Raw genomic sequence first — 25,866 nt, forward strand, 5'->3', positions numbered from 1 at the left:
AGAGTCATTAGGAATGCAGGCTGTTTTTCTTTTCTATCTAAACTGGGGGTGGGGACCCAAGACTGAGATCAGATAGCCTGGTCACAGAGCCATAGAAATGTACAGCAGGGAAACAGACAATGTGGAATTGTCAAAGATCATGAGTTTAATTTATTCTAGATCATTGACTTTTTTCTATCCTGTCCTATTGGCAATATTTTCTAAGCTGCATCTTTACAAATTTGCAGAGCATTAATTTTGCAAACTATCTATAAAGTAGTTTGTATAGAATATTGAACATTAACTAAAAACTTTTATTGGTCATTACTATTTAGTTCCTTCATCCCTCTGTCTGTAATCGGATCAATTTTCAAACATCACAACCTTGTCAAGTGAACAATCTGGGGTAAGACAAAGAAGGCATTGAGAAGTAAGAGTGGATATAAACATTGGAAAAATGTTTTTTTACCAAATTACAAATAAAGTCAAAACTGCTAATTCACTTATTGGAAGGTCAAAAGATAAAAGATACAGACCTGTCAGTGGATGAGATATTAGCCAGTAAATTCTTAACACAATCATATGAAATTCTTTGCTACTTTTTAAGAAAAGCCATTAGCTGCAGAAACATTAAATGTTCATCTGCTAATATTGGAAACATTTGTGTTTACCACTTTAGGATACAAGCCACAAATTAGTTGTAGCACTCTAATAGATTGCTCCATAGTATGCAGGTCCATGGCATAAGTTAAATTGTCAGGCCACAGGATATTTTCCTATTCCACACTGTTAGACCATGCCCATTAATAGTGATAGTATCACTCTTGGAAAGAAAGGTGGGCAAGATTCTCAAATACTTGCATAGTCTCCACTTAAAACATGGCATTTATACATCTGATTTTTATCAATAACCATGATCTGGATTTTATGCTCCCCCACCAGCAGGTTTTATTTTTAATCAATAAACGTTAATAAAACAATATCCAGAGATTCTCCATAGAACACAAAGACACTTAGCGGCAAGATGATGTAAGCCATGTTTTATCTATGATTTGACAATGGTTCCATCCCAATACATCAATGTAATAGAACTGGAATAGTATTCTGCAATGGTACATCATTCTCAACTACTAATTACATTTTTAAGATCCATTCTGATATAGTTTTGAATTGAGGGAATAGGAGTTAATACTTCAGAACAACACAGATGGATCTGCCTGACATTGAAATGTTTGTATAAAAGATTTTTATGTGTACAGTGTAGACGTCCTTGTATGTTTAGAGGGAAAGTGTTGGTGTACTGAGTTATATTGATGTGTTCATAATTTATTTTGTGCCATAATAGATTTTTAAAAAATTTGTAGCAGATATACGATTGAACTGTTATTGAATTTTAAGCCTTTTGTTTGACTTTGAATATCTTTAATAAAATACTAAAAAAAATTGCTGAGTCCTTTGAAAAAAATAAATGGGCCATATTTTTGTATATGCATTGTAGATATAAAATATGTGCTGGAGCTATTTCCCAGAAAGTGGGTAAAAGCATCTAGCTTCAATGAGAATTGTTCCTCAGTCCAAAAAATTAAAATCACAAAACGCAGTTCACTGGGAGAAAGCTAAATAGAAGTTGTTAATGCAGTGTGGAAAATTGATACAAAGGGTTAACTTTCTGCCTGCTGGTGAGCTAGGGTAGAGGCTCAGATCTAATCAGGGAGGGTTGTAGTAGGTGGGAACCCTTGCTACTTGACCAAGTCTATAGCAGGAAGCCTTACAAGGTTCCTGCAGTTACCTTATGGAAAGGCTTCCGACTCTGCCATCAATTGAAGCCCATGAATGATCAATCAATGACTGTTCATATCTGAGAAGGTCCACTTGACTGGCACTTAATGTGATGGGTCTTCCTGTAAAAGGCAACATGGGCCTCTCCAGCCAGCAGTCAGAATCCCACTGCCTGAGTTAAATTCTGCCCAATGATTGTGTTGACAAGTGTAATTGAAATATTCTTAAGGTAAAAATGGTGCTAAAGCATTGTACCTTCATTGATGGAAACAATGCACAAATTAACTTTGTTATCTTGTAGATTCAGTTGGTATGTATGCTGAGTGGATTTTGACTATTAATTCCCTTTATTCAAAGTTGTCTCATTCATAGGAAGAGGGTTAAGCCATTCAGCCCATCAAGCCTTACTCACCATTCTAGAACATTATTAATCATCTCCCTGCTACTTTCCCACATTATCTCCATATTCCATTACTGTGTAGAAGCCTATTGATTTCTGATTCGAGCGTGCTCAATAATTGAGGTTCCAAAGCACTGAGTCGTCGAGAATTCCAAAGACTCACCAGCCTCCAAGTGGAGAAATTATGTATTTCATTCTTCGATGTTGCGTGTATGGAATGAGTCTTAGATGTTGCATGTATGGAATGAGCTGTCAGAAGAATTAGTGGAGGCTGGTACAATTGCAACATTTCACAAGCATCTGGACAGGTATATCAATAGAAAGGGTTTAGAGGGATACAGGCCAAGTGCTGGCAAATGGGACTAGATTAGTTTGGGATATCTGGTCGGCATGGACGAGTTGGACCGAAGGGTCTGTTTCCATGCTGTACATATCTATGACTCTATGACTATGTCTGCCACTTATCCTGAGATTTTTGATTCATGGTTACAGAGCCACCAACCCATGGAAACATCGTACAGTATGTATAACTTGTCACACTCTAAGTATTTTGTAAGTTTCAATGATGTCACTTCTCATGCTTCAAAGCTCGAGAGAACATAGACTCAGATTAGAAACAGAGAACATCAGAGAAGGCCATTTGGCTCTTCAAGCCCATTCTGTCATTCGTTCTGATCATGGCTGATCATCCAACTCAATAGCCACTTCCTGCTTTACCCCATATCCTGTGATTCCTTTAGCCCCAAAGTGCAATTTCCAATTCCATCTAGAAATTATAGAATGTTTTGACCTTGACTGTTTTCTGTGGTAGTGAATTCCACAGGTTCACCACTCTCTGGGGGAAGAAATCTCTTCTCATCTCAATCCAAAATGGTTTATCCCATACCCTCAGACTGACATCTGCTTCTGGACTTCCGCAGTACTTGGGTATATACTTAACATCTAACCTCTCTAGTCCTGTTAGGATTTTCTGGGTTCTATGAGATCCCACCCCAAATCTTCTGACCTCCAGCGAATATAAGCCTAACCAATTCAACTTCTCATACATCAGTCCGGCCATTCCATGAACCAATCTGATAAACCTTTTTGCCTCGATAGTAAAAACATTCCTCCTCAGATAAAGAGATAAAATTGCATAATATTCCAGGTGGGGTCTCATCAAGGCTCTGTATAACTGCAACAAACATCCTCGCTCCTGCTCCTCTCAATCTCTCATAAAAGAATCCCGCCATCCCCTGGATTAATCTGGTGTACCTTCAATGAACTCTTTTCATGACAAGTATATAGTTCCTTAAATAAGGAGACCAAAACTGGATATAATGTTTCAGATGAGGTTGAACCAAGGTTCGGTACAACTGCAGCAAAACATGTTGTGTCTTCAAATCCTCTTGAAATGAATCCCCAAATACAATTTGCTTTCCTAACTGCTATACACGCATGCCAACAGTTAGTGACTCCTGATCAACGACACCCAGATCCATTTGGACACATGCACTTCACCATTTAAGGGATATTCTGCCTCTTGATTTTCAACTAAATTGAATAACTTTATACTTAACTGCATTATGTTTCATCTGCCATGTTCTAGCCCATTCACTAAACCTGGCAAAGTCCTCTTGAAGCCTCCTTACACCATCCTCACAACTTGCCTTCCTACCTTATTAGCTATCATCAGCAAATTTGGAAATATTACAGTCGGTCACCCACATCCAAATCATTGTGAACTGAGTGCTAACCCTTTCAGTACCCTACAAAGCAACAACCTGCAATTCTGAGAATGATCCATTTACATTATTCCTATTCTCTGCATTCTGTCTATTAAGCAATTCTTAATCTATATTAGTGCATCCCCCCCTTTCCAATATGTTTTTATTAATCTGTTTGAGATCTAATCAAAAGCCTTATGAAAATGCAAAGGCACCACATCCACTGGTTCTCCTTTGTCTGTGCGACACATAACATCCTTAAAAAATCAAGTTTGTCAAATATGATTTAGCTTTCATAAGTCCATGTTGATTCTGCCCAGTTTTCATTATTTTAAAAATGTTTAGATATTAGGGGCAGCGTGGTGGTTCAGTAGTTAGCACTTCTGCCTCACAGCGCCAGGGTCCTGGGTTTGATTCCAGCCACAGGCGACTGTCTGTATGGAGTTTGCATGTTCTCCCCGTGTCTATATGGGTTTCCTCCCACAATCCAAAGATGTGCAGGTTAATTGAATTGGCCATGCTAAACTGCCCATTGTCTTCAGGGTTGTTTAGGCTAGGTGTAAATGTCAAAGGTAAATGTAGAGAAATAGGGTGGGAGAATGGGTCTGATTGGGATACTCTTTGGAGGGTCAGTGTGGACTTGGGCTGAAGGGCCTGTTTCCACACTTTAGTGAGTTTTGAGAAAATATGTAGCTCAGATTGAAGTTTTGGATGTAAGTTTACTCACTGAACAAGAAGGCTTGTTTTCAGACATTTCATCACCATACTAAGTAACATCATCAGTGAGCCTCCAGTGAAGCACTGGTATTAGTGACCTGCTTTCCATTTATGTGTTTAGTACCTTTTGGTGTAAAACAATCATTAAGTTCTTTTATTAACCCATGGTTGATTTGCTTTTTACTTGAGAGTTTGCACCTAAGAGGAATGCATATCTTTTGTAGACTTAGTAATATTTCTTTCAATACTGGCTATTACCTGTCCACTGTGAAATGTTGTTAGTGTATTTTATGAATTTACCATAGATAACTTTCCCTCATGCTCTCATGGTTTTGTTTGCTCAGATTTAAGTTCCTATATTTGGAATGAACTACATCACATTCAAATTTCATGTAGAATTCCATCATTTTATGGTCGTTATTTCCCAGGCTGTTCTACAGCAAGGTTATAAATTAGCCCTTTCTCATGACATCAAATCTGAAACAACCCAAGTTGGCTCATCTACATACTCCTCCAGAAACCAATCTCATGCCCTCTCCAAGAATTCATCCTCCACAGCATCACAGCTGACTTAGTTAACCTAGTTTATATGCAAATTGAAGTTACCCATAATACTATATTATCCATGTCATGTGTATCACTGATGATGTCATCTAGTACGGTGACAAAATGTCTGAAAACAAACCTTCCTGCTCAGTGATCTTACTTACATACTTTTCATCAACCTGAGTTACAAATCTTCTCAAAACTTACTATCCTAACTTACAGTGTGCTTGATATTATACTTTGCTGTTCTTTAAAGTCTCACCAATGTTTGTTTTCCCTGCTGTTTCTTAGCTCCACACAAATGGATTCTGCACCTTCAATGTAATATACCGATGTCACTCTTTGTGAGAGGTGATGCCCTCCTCCTTTCCCTTTTTGTCTATCCCTCCTAACTGTAGAATAGCCATTAATATTCAGTTCCCAAACTTGATGACCCTAGACTTACATCTCTGATGACAACGAGGTCATATTCATTTAGCTCAATTTGTGGATTCAAATCATCAAACTATTTAGTGAATACTACATGCATTCAGATCATGTACCTTTAATTCAATCTTTTTAACATTATTTTCCATTTTGATTCTATTTGATGCCTGCTATTACTTCATTGTCTTTCATTTTTGCTTACAACTCATTCAAGACTTATTTATTCATTTAGGGGAAAAGATGTCTCTGGTTAAGCATTTTTTTGCCCATCCCTAGTTGCCCTGAAGAAGTTAGTGGTGAGCTGCCTTTTTGACCTGCTGCTGCCCATTTGATGTATGTACAACCACAATATTGTTTGGGAGGGACTTATAAGATTTTGATTCAATTGCACTGGAGGAACAATTATATACTTCTGAGTCAGGAGGAGAAATTATATGCGTAATGGTTCCTTACATCTGCTGCCCTTGTCTTTCTACTTGGGCCTTAGCTTCTGAAGATGCTTTCTAAGGAGCCTAGGTGAATTTCTGCAGGGCATCTTGTAGATTGTACACACTGCTGCTACTGGGTGTAGATGGTGGAAGGAGTAAGTATTTGAGGATGTGGTGCAACTTAAGCTGGCTGCCTTGTCCTGAGTGTTGTTGGAGGCAAGTGGGGAGTATTCTATCATACTCCTGACTTGTGCCTTATAGATGGTGAGTTACCTGTTGCAAGATTCCTAGCATTTGGTCTCCTGTTGTTACCACTGTAAATGATAGGTCCAGTTCAGTTTCTGATCAGTAGTAACCCCCAGAATAATGGCAGTGGGGGATTCAGCAACAATAATGCCACTAAATGTCAAGGGATGACGGTTTCATTCTGTTTTGTTGAAGATGGTCATTCCCTGACATTTGTGTGGCACAAATATTACTTGCCACTTGTCAGCTCAGACCAGGATATTGCTCATGTCTTGATGCATTTGAACATTGACTGCTTCAGTATCTGAGGAGTCACGAATGATGTTGAACATTGTGCAATCATTGATGATCATCCCCATTCTGACTTTATGATGGAAGGAAGGTCATTAATGAAGCAGCTGACAATGGTTGGGCCTAGGACACTACCCTGAGGAACTCCTGCAGAGATGTCCTGGTGCTGAGATGACTGACCTACAACAACCACAACCATCCTCCCATGACTCTAACCCGCAGATAGCTTTCCTCATGAATCCTGTTGATTCCAGTATTGCTCGGGCTTCTTGATGCCATACATGGTCAAACGTGGCCTTGATGTGAAGGGTGGTCACTCTCACCTCACCTTTGGAATTCAACTCTTTTGTTCATGCTTGAACCAAGGCTGTAACAGATTATGAGGTTAGTGGCCCTGGTAGAACCCCAACTGTGTGTCAGTGAGTAGCTGATAGCACTGTCAATAACACCTTCTAACACTTTACTGATGATCGAGAGTAGATTGATGGGGCGATCATTAGCCATGTGAGATTTGTTCTGCTTTTTGCGTACGTGACACACCTGGGTGATTTTCCACATTGATTGTAAATGTCAGTGTCGTGGCTGTGCTTGTACAGGACCTGACCAATCAGGAGCACAGGTCTTCAGTATTATTGGCAGAATGATGGAATGCCACGGTGGAATGCCTTTCATCATTTCAAGGTATCATGTGAAATAAATTGATCTGGCTAAAGGCTGGCATCTGTAAGGCTGGCATCTGGGGACTGCTGGATGAGGCCAAGATGGATCATCCACTCGACACTTCTGTCTGGCGATTACTGCAAATGTTTTGGCCTTTTTGTTGCACCGATGAATGAGCTGCCAAAGGAAGTGGCGGAGGCTGGTACAATCACAACTGGCATCTGGATGGGTATATGAATTGAAAGGGCTTAGAGGGATATGAGTCAAATGCAGGCAAATGGGACCAGATTAATTTAGGATATCTGGTCAGTATGGACAAGTTGGACCGAAGGGTCTATTTCTGTGCTGTACATCTCTGTGACTCTATGACTGTACGTGCTGGGCTCTTCCATCATTGAGGATGGGGATATTTGTGGAGCCTTCTCCTCCACTGAGTTGCTTAAATGTCCACCATCATTCACAACTGGATGTGGCAGGACTGCAGAGCTTATAGCTGATCTGTTGGTTGTGGAATTACTTAACTCTGTCTATCACTTGCTGCTTATGCTATTTGGCACACAAATAGTACCACTTGCGAACTTTACTGGGTTAACACTTCATTCATAGATATACCTGGTGCTGCTCCAGGCATGTCCTCCTGTATCCTCCACTGAACCAGTGTTGATCTACTGGCTTGATGGTAATGGTTAAATGGGAGCCAGATTGTGAGGTTACAGATTATCTTAGAGTATAATACTGCTGCTTTTGATGGACCACTGTACATCATAGATGCCCAGTCTTGAGTTTTTAGAATTCTATCCCATTGAGCATGATATTGGTGCCACAGGATGTTCTTGATGTGAAGACAAGATAGTATCTCCACCAGGACCATACAGTGCTCAAACCTGTTTTATTTTCCTTGAAAATGAAATCCATATTTGGTTCTCAAACCCCTGCCAATTTATTTTAAATCCTCTCCAACAACAATAGCAAATCTTCCCACGAGATTGTTTGCTCCAATCCTGCAAGGTACATAGAGTCATAGAGTCTCACACCATGGAGACAGGCCCTTTGGCCCAAACTGGTCCATGCCGACCAAAATGTCCATCCACGCTAACCCCATTTCCCTGCACTTGGCCCATATCCTTCTAAGTTGAAAAGTGTGGCATTGGAAAAGCACAGCAGGTCAGGTAGCATCCAAGGAGTAGGAGAGTCACTGTTTCAGGCATAAGCCCTTCATCAGGAATGTTGGGGTGGGAGGAGGGCTGAAAGGTAAATAGGAAGGTGGGGTTGGGGGGAGGTCAGAGGGGAGGATGTAGTGGCTAGGTAGGAAGGAAAAAGAACAAGTAGGACAGTTCAAGAGGACTTATCCAATCCACCCTCTGCTCCAATCTATTACTATCACCCCCCCCACCTAATGCCTTCTCAGCTACCTTCCCCCCAGCCCCACCCCCACCCTCCTATTTATTTATCAGCCCTCCTCCCTCCCCAACATTCCTGATGAAGAGCTTATGCCTGAAACGGTGACTGTCCTGCTCCTTGGATGCTACCTGACCTGCTGTGCTTTTCCAGCGCCATACCTTTTGACTCTGATCTTCAGCATCTGCACCCCTCACTGTCTCCATATTTTCCAAAACTTTTCCTCTCCATGTATTTGTCTAATGTCTTTTAAATGTTGTTAATGTACCCGCCTCAAACACTTCTGCTGACAGCTCATTCCATATACATACCACCTTTTTATGTAAAAAAGTTGCCCCTCAGGTTCCCTTTTATTCTTTCCCCTTTTACCTTAATTTGATGCCCTCTCGTCCTTGATTCCCCAACCCTGGGAAAAAGCCTGAGTGCATTCACTTTCTCCATGCCTCTCATATTCATATACACTTCTCTAAGATCCCCCGTCAGTCTCCTATGCTCTAAAGAAAAAAGTCCAAGTTTATCTAACCTCTCCCTATAACTCAGACCATTAAGTCCAGGCAACATCCTTGTAAATTTATGCTGCACTCATTCCAGTTTAATAACATCCTTCCTATAACAGGGTGATCGATAGTGAACACAATACTCCAAATGCGGCCTCACCAACATCCTGTACAACTGCAACATGACTTCATCAATCAGGGCATTGAGTATAGACTTTAGGAAGACCAGTGTGCCAAAAGCCAAAAGCCTTCTTCACTGCCCTGTCTACTTGTGATTCCACTTTCAAAGAATTGTACGTCGAACCGCAAGGTCCTTCTGTTCCACTATCTTACTTAAGGCTCTGCAATTTGTTTTTAGTTTGTGAAATTCATTACTGAAGAGAACTGTCAAGGTTGGGTCCCCAAGAAAATTGAAGGCTGAGAGATTTTTAATCAGTATGGGAATCAAAGGTTATGGGAAAAGACAGGAAAGTGGAGTTGAGGATTATCAGGTCAGCCATGATCTCATTGAATGGAAAGCAGACTTGGGTTGAGATGGCTATTTCTGCTCCTACATCTTTTGATTATGTAATGTTGTATCATTCAATTCTTCCATGTCTGTGCTCACTAGTAATTGGGACTGGGAGTTATCCTGAAATTACTGCTTTGAAGCTCTTACTTTTCAATCTCCTTCCAAGTTTCCTGTACGTGCTTTCAGATCCTCATTTCGAACTAAATCATTAGCACTGGGATGGGTCATGACCTCAGGCTATTCACCCTCCTGCACAGAATTGTGATCACTTCCCTAAACCTGCAACCACATGGTCCTCAGCCTCACGGATGCACATCAATTACTCACCAATGGCCCCTTCCATTGTGCTGCAGTATTAGGCAAATACTGGAGAGTGAGGAAAGTAAATAATCGAAAGGGAAAAAAATCAACAAACCATTCACTAATCTCTCTCTGCTTGAAATCAACACTCCTCTTTGATTATGAAGTTTTTCAATGTAGAGTATTGTGTTGCCATAGTCTTACCAGGCCATAGGGGCTGCTCTCCTGTCACAGAGGGAAGCAACTGGTGATGATTTAACCTGAGGGCCATTAGACCTCAGGTAAGGGAAGAGGTTGAGAAGGAGAGTCCTTCATAGCAACCTCAAACCAGTGATGGGAATTGAACCTACATTGTTGGTATCACACTACTCTGTAAACCAACAATCCAACCAACTGAGCTAAACCAATTCCTGAATGCAACCTTTTATTTCCTCAGTGAAAATGGATATGTTTTGTTTTAGCATAAAAGCAACTTTGGATGATTATGTAATGACAGTGTTTATTTTTGTATTACTTTTTACAGAATGAAATTTGACTTCAATTTCAAAGGAATCTTAGATATTTTATATTTGTTTTTATAAATGGAAGAAAAGCATACCCTTATTGATGGAAGGGCATTTTTTTAACCATTGGTGCTGTTAAATGCTTATCTGACACAGTAATTAGTCAGCCCTCCTAATCAGTCATGGTGACACATATCATTTGTAAGATTATTCTGCCTGTATCTTCCCAGTCACTGCCAAGTAAGTGGAAATGTAATGGTTTTCTGCCTAACCATTCATATTTAACCTGCCAGCCTTGGCAATACATCATGACTACTTTCCACTTGAAAGCATTCTTCAAAAACTGTTTCAGATAAAATGTTAAATGTTTAATTATATTTGTGAGTTAACATTTGGACTATTGCATTTTATTGAGAACAAATAAGGGGTTGACCATTTAAAAACTAAATGAGGCAAAAGGATTTCTCAAAATGTTATGAGTCTTTGGAACTCTCTTCCTGACAAGGTAGTGGAAGCAGAGTCTTCATATATTGTGAAGCCGAAAGTGGGTAAATTCTTCATAAGCAAAGAGGGTGAAAGATTATCAGGAGAAGGCAGTAATGTGGGTTGAGGAAACCACTTGATTAGCCATCTGTGGTCTTATGAAATCGCAGAACAGGGTCAATGGGCCAAATGGTCTATTTTGTTCCTAATTCATGTATTTGTATTTGTGAAAGAATTTAATGTTAATCTAATAAGATGAGGAAAAATTTCTTCAGTCAAAGATAGTGAAACTACAAAATTCTCTAGCACAGAAGGCTGTGGAGACTAAGTCACTGATTATATTCAAGGAGATAGATTTCTAGGTTTTATAGGCATCAAGGGGTAGGGGAGAGAGCGAGAATATGGCAGTGAGATAGAGGATTAGCCATGATCCTATTGAGTAACAAAGCAGGCTCAAAGGGCTGAATGGCCTACTCCTGTCGCTATTTTCTATGTCTCTCTGTTTCTGATCTCGAATAAAACATCAAACGAGTTCGGTTCATTCTCTAGACATGGTTAAGGAAAAGATAGTGATGAGTGGTGAGGGTCTTCCAAATTATGGCTGGGTCCCAGAGAGGATTACTTTTGACTTCCCGATGTTTAATTAAAGGAATTTGAGGCTTGCCAAAGATGGAATGTTTATAAAAACTGAGGCAGGAGCAGAGGCAAGAGAGCTTGACCAAAGTGTCATTCTGTCTTTTGGTGGCACTATCAACTGACCATGCAGATGAGCAGGGTAAGCAGCCTGGGGAATCCACAGGGGAAATGTAAATTAATGCTTGAATGGGATAAAAACACGGCTGTCTTGAAATGCATAAAGGTGGATAAATCCCCAGGACCTGATCGGGTGTACCCGAGAACGTGATGGGCAGCTAGGGAAGCGATTGCTGGGCCTCTTACTGAGATATTTGCATCATTAATAGTCACAGGTGAGGAGCCAGAAAAACCAGTGGTTGGCTAACATAGTGCCACTGTTTAAGAAGGGTGGTAAGGACAAGCCAGAGAACTATAGACCAGTGAGCATGATGTCAGTGGTGGGCAAATTGTTGGAGGGAATCCTGAGGGATAGGATTTACACATATTTGGAAAGGCAAGGACTGATTAGGGACTTTGTGCATGGGAAATCATGTCTCACAAACTTGATTAAGTTCTTTGAAGAAGTAACAAAGAGGATTGATGAGGGCATGATCTATATGGACTTCAGTAAGGCGTTCGACAAGGTTCCCCATGGGAGACTGGTTAGCCAGGTTAGATCTCATGGAATAGAGATAGAACCAGCCATTTGGATACAGAACTGACTCAAAGGTAGAAGATAGAGTGTGGTAATGGAGGGTTGCTTTTAAGACTGGAGACCTGTGACCAGTGGAGTGCCACAAGGATTGGTGCTGGGTCTACTACATTTCGTCATTTATATAAATGATTTCAATGTGATCATAGGAGATATAGTTAGTAAGTTTGCAGATGATACCAAAATTAGAGGTGTAGTGGACAGTAAAAATGGTTACCTCAGATTAGAATGGGATCTTGATCAGATGGGCCAATGGGCTGAGAAGTGGCAGATGGAGTTTAATTTGGATAAATATGAGGTATTGCATTTTGGGAAAGCAAATCTTACACACTAAATGGTAAGGTCCTAGGGAGTGTTGCTGAACAAAGAGACCTCGGAGTGCAGGTTCATAGCTCCTTGAAAGTGGAGTCACAGGTAGATAGGATAGTGAAGGTAGCATTTGGTATGTTTCCTTTATTGGTCAGAGTATTGAGTACAGGAGTTGGGAGGTCATGCTGCAGCTGTACAGGACGTTGGTTACGCCACTTTCGGAATATTGCATGCAATTCTGGTCTCCTTCCTGTTGAAAGGATGTCATGAAACGTAAAAGGGTTCAGAAAAGATTTACAGGGATGTTGCCAGGGTTGGAGGATTTGAGCCATAGGGAGAAGCTGAATAGACTGGGCCTGTTTTCCCTGGAGTGTTGGAGGCTGAGGGGTGACCTTATAGAGGTTTATAAAATCATGAAGGGCATGGATTGGCTAAATAGACAAAGGCTTTTCCCTGGGGTATAGAACTAGAGGGCATAGGTTTAGGGTGAGAGGGGAAAGATATAAAACAGACCTGAGGGGCAAATGTTTTCATACAGAGGATGGTAAGTGTATGGAATAAGCTGCCAGAGGAAGTTGTGGAGGCTGGTAAAATTGCAGCAATTAAAAGGCATCTGGATAGGTATATGAATAGGAAAGGTTTGGAGGTATATGGGCTGTGTGCTGGCAGGTGGGACTAGATTGGGTTGGGATATCTGGTTGGCATGGACGGGTTGGACCGAAGGGTCTGTTTCCATGCGGTACATCTCGATGACTGATGGAGATGCAACGGTAAGAGCAAAACCAAGTTAGGAGAGTCAGAATCAATCAAGGAGGGTGGTATCAATGGTAACAAAGGCTGCACAAGGTTTGGGAAGGAGCAGGTCACAGTCACAGAGGATGCTGTTTGTGAATTTGATTGATCTGTCTAGATTCTGGGATAGGGAAGGTAACCAAATTGAAAGGTGGAGAATAATTTTAGGAGGAAACAAAGACATCAGAGAACATACAAAGGTTGCAGATAGGAAACAATTTGCAAGGTCAAAAAGGTCAGTTGTTAATTTCTGAAGATGGGGTTGATGGAATTGGTACCTTGGGTATGAGAGGGAACCAGATAATCTGTGAGTGAAAACAACAAAAGCTGGAGATCACAGTGAGTCAGACAGCAACCAGTACAGATTCCGTCATCTGCAGTAACTTGCTCCTATAATCTATCAATTGGAATTGAAACCAGGCATAAATGTTAGGTAGCTAGTCAACAGGATCGAGGAAGCACAAGGTGGGTTTCATAAGTGAGAGCATGTGAAGGCTAGGAGAAAAGGAAAAAATAAACTGGAGGCAAACTTGACCGTCAAAGGGTTGGTAGCGAGGAAGCTGATGGGAGAATGATATTGAGGAGCAGGAACAAGGAACAAGTCTCTAAAGCAGGCAAGTGAAGGATCTCAGGCTTATTGACAAAGTGATCCAAGGGCTATTTGTGTTTGTTGTTAAAAGTTCCAAAGTTGATGCTGTACTTGAAAGGTATTAGAGTGGAAATTCATTTGAACCCACCCTTGGACTCAGGCGTAGTATTTATTGTAATTCATTCTGGGTTGGGCCTGTAATTATAGTTGTCCAGAGTGTGGCACTGGAAAAGCACAGCAGGTCTGGCAGCATCCAAGGAGCAGAAGAATCATTTTGGGCATAAGCCCTTCATCAGATGAAGGCCTTATGCCCGAAACATCGATTCCCCTGCTCCTCGGATGCTGCCTGACCTGCTGTGCTTTTCCAGCACCACACTCTGGACTCTGACCTTCAGCATCTGCAGTCCTCACTTTCTGCGAGTATTTATAGCTTCCTACCCATAATTGCCCTGGAGAAGCTGCTGGTGAACTGCTTCTGCATAGATCCAAAACAGGAAGCCTCAATCTGGCTTGAAGTTGAGCCCCTTGCCCAATAACAGGTCTCATGCAGAGCTGCCATGCTCCTCTCTCAGTCCCTAAACTGGCTGAATGTCAGGCCACTTACCTCAGAGACAGAAAGCCATAAGATACATTACAGCCTGGAGATACATTTCAAGGAGGAGAGTGGGGCAAGGAATGGCTGTACAAAGCATGGTCACTGAGAGTTGGGAACACAGTTCAACTACCCCTGCCTACACGATTACATTTTATCAAACTTATCTCTCATCATCCATCAAAGCGGCATTGTGAGGGGCAAACCCAGCATCAACTTCACTGAAATCGAAACCTGAACACGGCCTGCACTGATCTGGTGATGCTCATAATACAGACGCTGAGTGAGTGGGAGACTTTAACTTGAAATTGATTCTCTTTGCCCCTGTCATCCACCAAATTGGAGTTCCTGGCATAAAATTTCATTTACCTTCTAGATGTCCAAACTAGTAACCTCGCCGTCCTCTGAAAGCCGATTAAATTTCACTTCATGTCAAATCATGCTGCTTATGTTTCCGTTGTCTGCAAATTGAACCAAAGGTAACATGAGAGATATAAAAATTATGTCGCAAAAGGTTAGGATTTGGAATGTGCTCTCTGATAGGTGGTGATTCTGAATTCAACGGTAACTTTCAAAACAGAATTAAATAAATATTTGAAGGAGAGTAAAATCGCAAGAATATGGCATACGATTGCAGGACTAGAATGAGCTGGAGAGCGTTTCTGAACTGCTGACACAGACTTTGATGGGTGGAATGGATTTTTTAATGGTACTATAAGCACTGAGTGCTTCAGTAATCTCCAGTCTACATTCTCTTGTCTTATTTGTACTTAGTTAAACTCTCAAGTTTACAAAAACACGATGAACTTTAAATGAAAGGGTTACCATGGTGAGTAATGGCGTTTATAGAGTCAAGCTACAATGGGACAGATCCAAAGGAGTTTATCAGTTAATACAAGCAGCTGAACTAATCCCAGTTTACTGCCTTGTTGTTTGCTGAAGAAGCCTAACACAGCAACATTTACTGCATGAATAGAAAAAGCAGAATATAAATCTAAATATATGGCAATGCAGTTTGTTTCATTAGTAATTGAATTGCAGCAACACCACAATGATGCTGTTGTTAATAGTGGAATACCTCCACTGGTCCTGTTTTTACCAATTACATGATCATTGGCTGGAATGAAATCTCCAGAGAGCAAAACCCTGACATTCTAGCTGCAGGGTACTTGAGCTGTGTAAGTGTGTGGCTCCACACAGGAAATCAGTACAGCAACACATTAATATCCTCCTAAAGTATTGAGTCTACAACAGACCTGGGCAAACATGTGCAACAAAACTGAATAAGCTCAGAGCTGTTTGATTCATTACATTTAACATAACAAGGTCAAAATTGAACATATTACCAGGTCAGTAGAGATGAAAGCCTATTTAAAATTAGGGTTTTTTTTAATTGCTGGATTTCACAGTTGACCTATCAGAAGTGAGGTCAAGCTTACAGACTTTAACTCCCTCGCAGGATTTGGGTGGACTATGCTCAGAACATTACATTGGTTTTCATGTTTTAAAAGCAGCCTTCAATCCTATACCATTTCCCACCTGTGTCAGGGAAACAGAAACTCTGAGTTCCTGATCCCAGCATTATTCCAAATTATGTCAATGGCCCTGAAAAGGATACACAGAGAAACAGAACTCTTCATTTACTTCTGAAGCCATCAAGACTTTTTATAACTGAAGCATGACTTCAACTTAAACGTGTAAGACATCTCATTACATTTTTGATTCTTTTCATTTTAATCTAGACAGGTTTCGAATGGGTAGTCAGCAGGAGTTTCCTGGGTCATTCGAGTTTGTAACCTTGCAGCAATCTGAGAATCCAATGTACTTTTCTAAACCTACATAATTTCTTATTGAATGGATATTGTTTGGTGTAATTTATATATCCTGTTCTGTATAAGTTGCACATATTGCCAGATTTTGTTTTCATGTTAATCAGCTTTGAGACCATACATGATCCTGACTTGGAAATGTATCACCAGTCCTTCACTGTCACTCGGTCAAAATCCTGGATCTCACTTCCTTACAGCTCTGTGAGTGTCTCTACCTACACACCCCACATGAGGAAATATCCTTTCTACATCTTTGTCAATGATCTTTAGCATCTTAAACACATTAAGTAGATCTCTCATTTTCCTAAATTTCAGACAGCATAGCTACCTCACTACCTTCCCACAGCCCCACCCCACCTCCTATTTATCTTTCTGGCCCCTTGGACCACTTCCCCTCCACATTCCTGACAAAGGCCTTATGCCCAAAACATTGACTCTTCTGCTCCTCAGATGCTGCCTGGCCTGCTGTGCTTTTCCAGCGCCACACTTTTTGACTCTGATTTCCAGCATCTGCAGTCCTCACTATTCCCTGCATCTAATCTGCTCAATCTCTCTTCATAAGACAAACCTCTCATCTCTAGAATCAATCTAGTGAGCCTTCTCTGAACTGTCTTCAATACAACTAACCCCTCCTCATGTAAGGGGGGGGACTCAGTACTCAAGGCTGCTTCTAAAACATGAAAAGTGCAGTCTCAGTGATCCCTTGTAAGTTGCAGGAACACTTCGCTAATTCATCTGCTAAATTTTGACCCATTCTCCCAAACTATCCATATCCATTTGTAAAATTCTTATTTCTTCATTGGACTTTAATTTCCTATCTATTTTAGCATCATATGAGAATTATGAGGTTTAGAAGAGTACATTGAATTTTCAGATTGCTGCAAGATTCATCGTCATGGCTATCCCTCGAGATCGAGGATGATGGTCTTCATTCCATTGATCTATTATGGGCTCTCCGGTGGCATATCAGTCCAATCTTGACTTTGAAAGTTCTTGTGTATTCAGGACAAGTAGGTCCAGGTGGCAGATCGGGCTTTGGCCATCACTACTTCACGTTCCTTTTTCTTCTCTTCTCTTCTAGTTCTGCCCATCTGTTGGCTTCGAAAGTTGCTGTTCCTTCTTGGATGATGGTTTGCCAGAGTTTCCTGTCCTTGGCATCAGTTTCCCAATTTTTGATGGTCAATGTCACATTCCTTCATGTTGGCTTTTAAAACATGTTTGTATCTCTTCTGTTGTCTGCCTTGGTTCCGTTTGCCTTCTTTAAGCTGGGAATAGATGATTTGTTTCAGCAGACGTTCGTCTTTTATCCGAATAATATGACCACTCCATCTTAGTTGCTTCTTGATGACATAGGCTTGTTGCTTTGGCTTCATTTAGCACACTAGTGTTGGTTCTTCTCTCTTCCGAGCTGTTAAAAAGCATCTGGATGGGTATGTGAATAGGAAGGGTATGGGCCAAGTGCTGACAAATGGGATTACATTAGGATGGGATATCTCATAGAGTCATAGAGATGTACAGCATGGAAACAGACCCTTCAGTCCAACCCATCCATGCTGACCAGATATCCTAACCCAATCTAGTCCCACCTGCCAGCACCTGGCCCATATCCCTCCCAAAACTTTCCTATTCATAGACCCATCCAAATGCCTCTTAAATTGCTGTTGCAATTGTACCAGCCTCTACCACTTCCTCTGACAGCTCATTCCATACACGTACCACCCTCTGTGTGAAAGCGTTGCCCCATAAGTCTCTTTTATATCTTTCCCCTCTCACCCTAAACCTATGCCCTCTAGTTCTGGATTCCCCAACCCCAGGGAACAGACTTTGCCTATTTACCCTATTCATGCCCCTCATAATATTATAAACCTCTATAAGGTCACCCATCAGCCTCCGATGCTCCAGGGAAAACAGCCCCAGCCTGTTCAGCCTCTCCCTGTAGCTCATCTCCTCCAACCCTGGCAACATCCTTGTAAATCTTTTCTGAACCCTTTCAAGTTTCATAACATCTTTCCGATAGGAACAAGACCAGAATTGCATGCAATATTCCAAAAGTGGCCTAACCAATGTTCTGTACATGACCTCCCAACTCCTGTACTCAATACTCTGACCAATAAAGGAAAGCATACCAAACACCTTCTTCACTATCCTATCTACCTGTGACTCCACTTTCAACGAGCTATGAACCTGCACTCCAAGGTCTCTTTGTTCAGCAACACTCCCTCGGACCTTACCATTAAGTGTATAAGTCCTGCTAAGATTTGCTTTCCCAAAATGCAGCACTTCACATTTATCTGAACTAAACTCCATCTGCCACTTCTCAGCCCATTGGCCCATTTGGTCCAGATCCTGTTGTAATCTGAGGTAACCCTCTTCGCTGTCCACTACACCTCCAATTTTGGTGTCATCTGCAAATTTACTAACTGTACCTCTTATGCTTGCATCCAAATCATTTATGTAAATGACAAAAAGTAGAGGACCCAACACCGATCCTTGTGGCACTCCACTGGTCACAGGTCTCCAGTCTGAAAAACAACCCTCCACCACCACCCTCTGTCTTCTACCTTTGAGCCAGTTCTGTATCCAAATGGCTAGTTCTCCCTGTATTCCATGAGTGGTCAGCATGGACAAGTTGGAGCAAAGGGTCTGTTTCCCTGCTGTACATCTCTATGACTCTATGATATTCAAGATGTTCATAGGCATCATTGATAGAACTTTATAAATGCCTTCAGCTGTCATTGGTATGTTATCCAAGTTTCTGATGCATACTGGAGCTTTGGGATCACTACTGCTTTGTACACTAACATTTCTGTGTCTGTTCGGATCTCATGACCATAAAAGACTCAACTTTGGAGACATCTAAAAGCTGTTCCAGTGTATTTAAAATGATGTTGGATCTCATCATTAAGGTTAGCACTGGAGGAGAAGTGACTTCCAAGAAATGAAAAGCAACCCACTTTTTCCAGAGTTGTTTTGTCAAGTTGAATTGATGGTTCTATCTGATTTGTCTCAGTTAGTGACGGTTGATAGATGATCTGAGTCTTCTTGGAATTGATGGTAAGTCCAAGTTTTGTGTGTGCGCAGTTGAAGGCAGTCTGAATCTGTTGGAGGTGGTTATCTGAGAGAGCTACAACACTGTTGTCACCTGCATATTGGAACTTGATGAGAGAAATCATAGATGTCTTGTTTTTGGACTTAAGACAAGCAAAATTGCAAAGTCTGCCATCTGTTCTGTAGACAATTTCGATTCCTGGGGGTTGGTCCTCCTTGATGATGAGGGTGATTGTTGCAGTAATGATGGTGAACAAAGTTGGGGCAATCACGCATCCCTGTTTTACTCCTGATCTGACTTGAAAAGGCTCACAGTTCCTGTTGCTGACCATAACTGTGGCAAGCATGCCATCGTGGAGGAGTCTCAGGCTTTGAATGTACTTTTCAGGACGTCGATAGGTGTATAGGACATCCCATAGGAGTTGGAGAAAGGGAGGACTACAAATGCTGGAGATCAGAGTTGGGAATGTGGTGCTGGCAAAGCACAGCAGGTCAGGCAGCATCAGAGGAGCAGGAGAATCGACGTTTCAGGCTTAAGCCCTTCATTAAGAATGCTCTCAGCTCCCCTGGCCCACATTTATCTCTCAGAATCCCATAGGAGTTCCATTGATACTGAGTCAAAGGTTTTGGTGAGGTCGATGAATGCCATATACAAAGGTTAAAGTTGTTCACAACATTTTTTTTGTAGTGACACATAGTGAGTTTCACATGATGATCTAAAACCGGCTTGTGTCTCCGGAAGGATCTTCTCAGCTAAAGGCTTGAGCCAGTTGTTCATGACGCAGGTGAGGATCTTTCCTGCTGTTGCTAACAGGAAAACTCCATGACAGTTTCCACATTCAGATCGATTGTCTTTCCTTTTGTAGATGGTAACAATTGTTGAGTCTCTAAAGTCTGCTGGTATATTTTCATTTATCCAGATCTTGATGAGAAGTTGATGCGGTTGGTAATGATGCAGGTTACCTCCAATTCTATAGACCTCATCTAGTATTCCATTAAGCCAAGTGACCTTGTTGTTTTTCAAGGTTTTGATGGCTTCCCTGACTTCTTCAAGTATTGGTACTTTGCTGAGGGAGTCGTCAACGGGCTGTTTTGGAATGTTGTTGATCACATTCTTGTCAAATGGGACTCTTTGATTTAGAAGATCTTCAAATTGCTTCCTCCATCTAGAATTAATGTCAGCATTTCTCTTCAGGATGGTCGAACCATCTTTGCTTCTGAAAGGTACTTGACCATGAGTGGATGGGCCAAAAATAACTTTAGTTGTGTTGAAGGAGCCTCAAGTAACATTGGCATCTGCTAGTTGTTGGATTTCCAGAGCTTTCTTCCTCCACCGTTCGTGTTTCAGGTTTTGGGTGCTCTTCTGGACTGCAGCCTTGTGTTCCTGATAGCGTTTCCTTTTGGTAGCTGTTGTCATTTTATAAGGTGATGAAAGCTTTTCTCTTTTCATCGATAAATTGTTGGAGTAGTTTGTCATTATCATGGACCAATCCTGATGTTTTTTCGCCTTGAACCCAATTGTTTCTTTGCAAGATGTGATAACAGTGTTCTTCAACTGATTCCAGTATTCTTCGATGGATGCTGGGATTTATTGAGGCAGTTGTTCTTGAAGATTTTGTTGGAACTTCTGTACATGGTTGATGTCTTGGAGGATGTTAACATTGCCTTTCTTGATAGTGTTCTGATTCTGGTGTTTGCGTTTGGGCCGAATCTTCATTCTCATGGTAGACGAGATGAGGTGATGGTCTACCCAGCTCTTGCTGGCACCTGTAACAGCTCTTGTTATCAGTACATCTTGTTGGTCCAAAGATTGTACGATGATGCAATCAATGAGCTGCCAGTGTTTGGAGTGTGGATATTGCCAGGAGACTTTTTGCTGGTGAAATAAGGTGTTTGTAACCACCAGATTGTGTTCTGGTTGAACTGGCCAACTCCTTCCTTCCCTATTATTCCAGTCCAGAGCCTATGATCTTTCCCAAATCTGGCGGTGAAGTCTCCCAAGAGAATGAACTTGTCATTGTTGGGAACAGAGAAGATGATGTTGTTCAGATTACAGCCTAGAAAGATCCGGAAAACACCTGCTGTCTACCCATTCGAAGTTTGTCTGTATTAAAATGAAAAGAATGAAAAAATGTAATGAGGTCCGAGGGAGTGTTGCCAAACAAAGAGACCTTGGAGTGCAGGTTCATAGCTCCTTGAAAGTGGAGTCGCAGGTAGATAGGATAGTGAAGAAGGCGTTTGGTACGCTTTCCTTTATTGGTCAGAGTATTGAGTACAGGAGATGGGAGGAGAAAGTGAGGACTGCAGATGCTGGAGATCAGAGCTGAAAATGTGTTGCTGGAAAAGTGCAGCAGGTCAGGCAGCATCCAAGGAGCAGGAGAATCCTGAAGAAGGGCTCATGCCTGAAATGTCGATTCTCCTGCTCCTTGGATGCTGCCTGACCTGCTGCACTTTTCCAGCAACACATTTTCAGTACAGGAGTTGGGAGGTCATGTTGCGGCTGTACAGAACATTGGTTAGGCCACGGTTGGAATATTGCGTGCAATTCTGGTCTCCTTCCTATCGGAAAGATATTGTGAAACCTGAAAGGGTCCAGAAAAGATTTACAAGGATGTTGCCAGGGTTGGAGGATTTGAGCTATAGGGAGAGGCTGAACAGGCTGGGGCTCTTTTCCCTGGAGCGTCGGAGGCTGAGGGGTGACCTTGTAGAGGTTTATAAAATCATGAAGGGCATGGATAGGATAAACATACAAAGCCTTTTCCCTGGTGTCGGGGAATCCAGAACTAGAGGGGCATAGGTTTAGGGTGAGAGGGGAAAGATATAAAAGAGACCTAAGGGGCAACTTTTTCATGCAAGAGGGTGGTACGTGTATGGAATGAGCTGCCAGAGGATGTGGTGGAGGCTGGTACAATTGCAACATTTAAGAGGCATTTGGATGGGTATATGAATAGGAAGGGTTTGGAGGGATATGGGCCGGATGCTGGCAGGTGGGACTAGATTGGGTTGGGATATCTGGTCGGCATGGACAGGTTGGACCGAAGGGTCTGTTTCTGTGCTGTACATCTCTATGACTCTAAGATTCCATGAGATATCTTGCATCTTGAAGCTGAAGTCATGCTTCAGTTAAAGAAAGTCCTGATGGCTCCAGAACATTTTATTCCCACATCCAGGTTATTAATATCGAATCTAAATAGTTGGAGCCCAAGGACTAAACCCTTTGGTATCCTACTAGTTGTGTCTTACCAACCAGAAATGAAAACATTTATCTTGACTGTGATCAATAATACTGATTTTATCAAGGAATGATTGTTTCTATACTGATAATTTTCCACAGTGACTGTGCTGGGGAGCGAGATCCACAAACAAAAATTGTATGAGAATTTGCTGCTGTCATTTGTTGCAATCTCTTGAGGGCTGATGTAGAATAGTGAATTGCAGCCACATGTTCCTTGGAAGTTTGCCTTAAGCACTGGGTTGGTCTTAAGGAGCAGTTTAGATTATAATTGCATTGATAACCTTACTCTGGTGCAGTAATGTCATGGACTTACCATCTTCACCCCACTTCACTTTTTTGTTTGACATTGGTGCATGCAATAGAAGGTACTACAGTGTAGCCTGTCAAATAAGGTTGCAATTTTCTATCGTCCCTTGAATTCCAATGTTGCATAATAGGTATACTTAATGTCTTTATCCAAAATTCCTGACCTGTTTTAACAGAGACATCACTTCATCCAAAAGAAAATTAGTGAACAATACTAGAATAATTAAGAGAGACTTTTCAGACAAATATATTAAATTTTTTACACCTATTAACTCAGGTGTAATGTCAGGAACTCTATTTGTTGTTGCTGCTAATGATATGCACACTCCTAATTCTTATTTTTAAATAATCATGCTCGACTTTCTCATCTAATAAAGTAATATCAAGACATAGCCATGACGATTGAAAAGTGATTTCTTTAAAAATTCAGTCTATTGTGCTTCTCTGTGTGCAATTTTCAGATGCTGTACAACCACCCTACTGTGCCTAGTTGCCCTGACAATGCTGCAATGTAAAAACATATTATTCAGGCAATTACTGGCCCCTGCACTCCACTCTTGGCTGCTTTATTAACATGAAATGAACTTAACAGTTAGAGTGTTAAGATTTTACAAGCTCATTATAGATTAAAACAAAGTTTTTCATGTGTAATCACTCAGTTGCTACCATTTCGTTAAATTACTTCTTAAACAGGTCATCAACTTCCTGAGATTGAATATACATGAATGAGACAAGATCCTGGGGTTTACTATCTATTGAAACATCTGAATTGGTTGGATTTACGCTTGTTACCATTGTAATTACAGTGTGCTACAAAGCTTTTTCATGTAAATGATCATTTTCTTAGGGTGTCACTCTTTCCTCCTTCATTGTTAGAAAAGAAACTGTAAATTATCTCCAAAGTGACCTTAATTTGTTGCTAAGAGAATTCAAACTCTAATCTCCTCCATTTAAATCACATTTCTGTTTTATGTAAAATATGGCCTCTGTAGATTTCTGACGAAAGTTGTAATATATTTTAGCTGCTAGTATGCATTTCATATCATTTGATAATGTCTCTTGATTGTCTCTTTAGATTTCCTGCAGGAACTGCCTCATGATGGGAATACACACAATTCACTGGTGCCTCAGCCAAGGGAGAATTCTTTGATGTGTGAGTCTTGACATTAGATATTGGGAAGTTACTTGACTGTGGGAGATGGGGGTTTGGCACACACAACCAAGTCCTTTCCTGTCTCCAATGTCTTCCATCCTTATAGACATTCCAACAAGATTGACAGGACAGCCATCATGTGCTTTAGTGGAGTTTCTCCATCCCAGTCCAAAAACTGAAGTACCTTTACCTTACAATATAGCAACAGACAAATGACTCCTTTACATTTACCATCAGTGTGAGCAAATGTTTCTAATTACATTTACTCACCAGGTTCCCATTATCTCTCCAATACTTTTTCTTCTGTAATGTGGAAGTGCCGGTGTTGGACTGGGGTGAACAAAGTCAAAACTCACACAATACTGCATTGTAGTCCAACAGGTTTATTTGAAACCACAAGCTTGCTTGGACTATAAAAGAGCTCATACCTGAAACATCGATTCTCCTGCTCCTCGGATGCTGCCTGACTTGTTGTGCTTTTCCAGCACCACCCTTTTTGACTCTGATCTCCAGCATTTGCAGTCCTCACTTTCTCCTGTATTCCGGTGTCATGTGATTTCTGACATTTTCTTCTGTAATCTAGCCATGAATGTTCACTTAGTCTTGAATCTCAACAACAAACCCTGGAGGTACTTGCATAGCCTCAACTCGTTATATAAGGAAATGTTGCTTGATCTCTATTTAAAATTTGCGTTGAATCTTTCATTAATCAGCCCTTTAACAACTTATCTCAACTGCTGAGTCTATTTCTATCTACCCCAAACTATTGTTCCATCAAAACTGTTTCTGACAATTACATTCGATAGAACATGTGCAATTTTTCCTGCAAGGTTCTAACAGCAAAAGGCATGGGTCTAGAGCTCTAAGAACATTACATCCATACCATATATGGACTAATTCACCACCGTAGTTTATTCTTTGGATCAAAACCAATCAAATTAAGCCAAAGATTTAAAAAATGAATAGTTTGAGCTGAATATTTTAAACAAATGAATCATTCAAAAGACATCTAGAGGATGATGAGTTGTCATTATGTCTGCTTTAGTGGCCATTTCAGGAACTACCTGACTTGGGAATCAAAGTTTGAACTTCCTATGAAGCTATGTGTTCCTACAATGCATTTTTTTTCCTTATTTGAGAAAATATGAAATTCCTCCAAACACTTGCATTAAATAGTCAGAATAGGAAATTAAGGATAATATTCTGTTATGTTTGTTCCAATGTCAAAAATGTACACTTTCTTTCAGTTAAACACTTTTGCAAATGGGAAATGCTCTGTGGCTCCTATTGTATTTGAGTCAGGGATTTATTGTGTCCAGTGGCTTCAAGAGTTTGATCTACACTGCCCCATCCTTTACCTAGCTATCCAATACCTGGACATTCAATTAAAAAGTTAACATTAACATACCTGGCATCATACTAGCAGTGAAATTCATGTACCGTGTGACTTTCTGGGGTAGGTGGGACCTCTACAAGCAGGATGGTCTTCATCTAAACCAGAGGGATACCAATATCCTGGGGGGAAATTCGCTAAAGCTATTAAGGTGGATTTAAACTAATACAGCAGGGGGATGGGAACCAAAATTGTAGGACAGGTACAGAAGAGGACGAGAGTAGGGAGTTCCCAAATCAAGTATCTGACACTGGCAAGTGAGAACCTGGTTTGAAGTGTATGTACTTCAACGCTAGGAGCAGCCGAAATAAAGTGGGTGAACTGGCAGCGTGAGTTGGTACCTGGGACTTTAATGATGTGGCCATTACGGAGACATGGATAGAGCAGGGACAGGAATGGCTGCTGCAGGTTCCGGGATTCAGA

General features: G+C 41.1%; 1 long non-coding RNA gene across 1 annotated transcript in view; it reads left to right on the forward strand.

Moving 5' to 3' along the window:
* LOC140453275 (uncharacterized) overlaps positions 1–25,866 on the forward strand; it is a 125,532-nt gene that overhangs the window by 38,143 nt on the left and 61,523 nt on the right. The window contains exon 2 of the long non-coding RNA XR_011952333.1: positions 23,973–24,050. This is a non-coding gene — a long non-coding RNA (uncharacterized lncRNA). The remainder of the gene's footprint in view (positions 1–23,972; positions 24,051–25,866) is intronic.

This window comes from Chiloscyllium punctatum, chromosome 27 (genome assembly GCF_047496795.1).
Source record: "Chiloscyllium punctatum isolate Juve2018m chromosome 27, sChiPun1.3, whole genome shotgun sequence".
In the NCBI taxonomy this organism is placed as follows: domain Eukaryota; kingdom Metazoa; phylum Chordata; class Chondrichthyes; order Orectolobiformes; family Hemiscylliidae; genus Chiloscyllium; species Chiloscyllium punctatum.